The sequence below is a fragment of the Limulus polyphemus genome, unplaced genomic scaffold, assembly GCF_000517525.1.
Source record: "Limulus polyphemus unplaced genomic scaffold, Limulus_polyphemus-2.1.2 Scaffold4543, whole genome shotgun sequence".
In the NCBI taxonomy this organism is placed as follows: Eukaryota; Metazoa; Arthropoda; class Merostomata; order Xiphosura; family Limulidae; genus Limulus; species Limulus polyphemus.
The window spans coordinates 11252-15306 of NW_013670153.1; positions in this window are offsets into that span (position 1 = coordinate 11252).

Below are 4055 nucleotides of genomic sequence, written 5' to 3' on the forward strand. Positions count from 1 at the left end.
ATCTGTTTTTTGGACCACCACTGATCCACAAAGTTATATAGTGTCCGTCCAGCTCGTCTGTAAACTCTCCAAGATAAGCTCCTAGAGGTGGATCGTTAGATCTGTTTGAAATGTAGACAACGCTGTCTGTATCATAATACGAAACAGACGAACCTAACTTCTCTGGTGTATCATATAATTTCAAACGAGCATGTGATGTTGTGAAAGACATCAGAAAGATGTTGGTTTGATCTTTCTGGAGCAGATATTCGTGTTTATGTTTCCAATGAAGAGCTATAACTTCTCCATTAATTAAAGTAGCATGTGTTATAGTTTTGGTGTTATCGTTCATTAATTAAAGTAGCATGTGTTATAGTTTTGGTGTTATCGTTCATTAGCGAATGATATTATTTAACAGAAGTTACGTAGGTCAGTTGTGATTTGTCCTCAGACATACTCCAACGACCCCAGAAAGAGTTAAATGTTTAAGTGACTGAAGCTCTGACTACTGTAAGTCACATCATTTATATTGATTAATACGAATTTCTATACAAAAAATGATCTCATTTACTTCTCTATTTTACAGACACACACCGATGGAGATAAACAAACTTCCAGGGGTGTCAAGAGATCGTCTAACGTGGATAGAGAGGCAAGTTTCAAAATTTATACAGAATTCACATATCTAAAATGTATTTTCCTTTACAAATTACATTTAGAAATATTCTCTGTCTTTTACAGGCATCTACTAAACGTTCTCTTAAGGAAGACAGATAATTTATCGTTAAAACGTCTGCGAGTAGAAGAGTTATAAAGTATGCCACAGCTACTACTACTTACAGTATTTTATTTAATCCTAAAACACACGGACTCACAAATGTTTTGAACACTCTCAATACTAATATTCTAAACATACTGGACGATACAACTACGATTGTAAAGATAAAGTAAGAGTATGTGTTTATTCAAACTATCTCGATAAACCGATAAGTACCTGCTTACAAAATAAGGTTCTTTTCACACCTGAAATGAGTTTATCTACAGTAGAAAATGTAAATCAAAGTAAAAAGATATATCGCTAGATGGCTCATTTAAAATTGAAGTTACAACGTTAGAATTACCAGTAGGTAGCGCCACACGCAAATTATCAAATATCATTCTTGACCGACTAACGAAAAAATCGGTTATTACTATAATTAACAACGACGATCTTTGTTGTGCAAAAGCTATAGTATTAGGCTTAGCATATCTCAGAAAAGATTCAAATTATAAGTATATTAGAGATGAACGACGACCAGTACTGACACACGTGGCTAGAGACTTGCATACTTCGGCTAATGTTCCAGAAGGACCATTCGGAATAAAAGATTTTAGTACATGTGAACGCAATTTAAATGTTCAAATACATGTAGTTTCGTCGGGAAGCTTTAACCGTGTAATATGTAAAGGTTCTTCACGCTCAGAGAAAATCTATCTGTGGTATCACGATCACCATTTCGACGTTATAACGTCAAAGAAAGGTTTCCTCGGGATAAAATATTATTGTTCAGAATGCGATAAATTATTTGAGCTTTTAAATGAACATCATTGTTAGGAGTACTGTAACGTTTGTTATAGCAGGAAATGTCTGTAAGGTCAATCTGTGGTCTGTTCTGATTGTAACAGAATTTGTAAATCTGTAGAATGTTACAATCGACATAAATCAATGAATGGTTGACAAACGAAATTTTACCAGTGCAAGAATTGTTTTATCATTATTGACAGAAAAAACGTAATCCTGAATTTCATCATTGTGGAGAATTCATTTGTGTAAGATGTAAATCATATGTCTAAACAACCATTTATGTTTTCTCCAGGACAAAGATGTTAAAGATCCGTCAAATAAATATTTTTCTTTTATTTTGAGACAGATCAGAAAATAGGAATTCACGAGGTAAACAACTGTGTGGTCCATGATTTTAAAGGTAAGGAAACAGTTTTCAAAGGATATAATTCATGTTACGAATTCTATAAATTCTTATTTTCGAAAGAACATAATAATTATACAGATATAGCACATAATATAAAAGGTTTCGACGGTCACTTTATTTTGATTTATCTTATTCGTCAAGGGATAAAACCTGAGATTATTGTAAATGACGGAAAAATTATGATCATGACCATCAAAAGTCTCGGAATAAGGATAATTGACAGCTTTAATTTTATTGTCATTGTTTCCAAAAACATTTGGATTAAAAGAACTGCAGAAAAGATATTTCCCTCATTTTTTCAACATCCAGTCAAATCAGGAATATCGAGAACCTATCCTGGATGCCAGTTTTTATTCCATTTCAGCACCTGTAAGATAAAAGTTCCTGGATTGACACTGTCAACGACGAGAAGAAGAGTACATCTTTGATTTCCAAAGAGAGATGTACAGGTAAGAAAAAATACTATCATTGTTAATTCTTATTAATTGTGTTTTGTTGTCCTCATGAAAAATGTTTTGTTGAACATAACACTATTATTATTTATTCTTATTAAATGTGTTTTGTTGTTGGTGAATGTTATAGTTACCAATCTTTATTTTTTCTTTAGATACTACCATCTGATTTAGATATACTTCAACGGTGCTGTCTCCAGTTCAGGATGAGTTTCTCGCAATCTGTGATGTAGACCCATTTTTGGTATACGACTATTGCTGCTGTGTGCATGTCTGTTTACAGAAGTAAATTTATACCACCACGGTCGTTAGCTCTAATATCTTACAACCAACAACTACAGTCAAGTAAGTATTCAATAGTAAGACTATATACAAAAATCTGAGGGGTAAAGATTCAACATGTACTTAATGATGGTAAGAACCAAATCCTGAATTATAGGGTTTACGGTTTCTGGATGGAACAAGACACCATATATAAGTTTTACGGGTGCTATTATCATGGTTGTAATAAATTTTACGACTCTCATTCAAAGAATATAGTTTTAAATAGACCCATGTGATTTATAAGAAATCGTACTATTGAAATACAAGAACAACTGGAAGGTCTACGATAAAAAGTATGGCAGAATGAATTCAAGAAAATGAGAACTAATGACACAGATTTAACGAATTTCCTTGGGGACCACAGAGTAGTTCCCCACTTGGATGTACTAGACTTCTTCTATGGAGGAAGAGTTAACGCTTCAAGACTTTTATACAACGTAAAGAAGGAGAAAAAAGTCAAGTACGTAGATATCACATCTTTATATCCATGGACTGATAAATATTGTGAATATCCTGTGGAACATCCAACAATTATAAAGACAAATTTGTCTACTTTAAATATTTATTATGCATTCATTAAATGTAAACTTTTAGCCCCGTATCACCTCTGAGAAGTAACGGGAAACTGACTTTCCCTCTCTCTAAAATGTGTGTCGATTTAAGAATACCACCACCTTGTAATCGCTCTGATGACGAGAGAACTTTTATCGGCACGTGAGTTACCGAGGGAAGTGAAAAAAACAGTCGAGTGTAACTATACGATAATACAGATTTATGAAATTTACCATTTCCCTGAAAGATCCACACAACTGTTTAAAGATTATATAGACACGTTTCTAAATATAAAACAGGAAAGTTCAGGATGGCCCTCTCACTGTGTTACATCAGAGACAAAACAGGAATATATTGAACAGTATGGTAAAAAGGAAGGAGTTCAACTGTCCCCTGAAAACATAGAATTTAATCCAGGCAGAAGGTCAGTTGCAAAACTTTGTTTATAAATGATGTGACTTACAGTAGTCAGAGCTTCAGTCACTTAAACAGATAGAGACCACGGAAGGAAGTAAAGACCATTTAATTGTTGGCTCGCATTGCTCTCTAAATCGTCGAGATATTCACTGTTGATCGATAGTGGGGAAATTTCCTACATAAATATAGGTTATCTGTGGGACTAGTTACTTAGTTTAACAATATATGTTTCATTTAGTTCAGAAATATATTCAAGATAGATATATATCAGTATTAAGTTCATTTAGTTTAGAAATATATTCAAGATAGATATATATCAGTATTAAGTTCATTTAGTTTAGAAATATATTCAAGATAGATA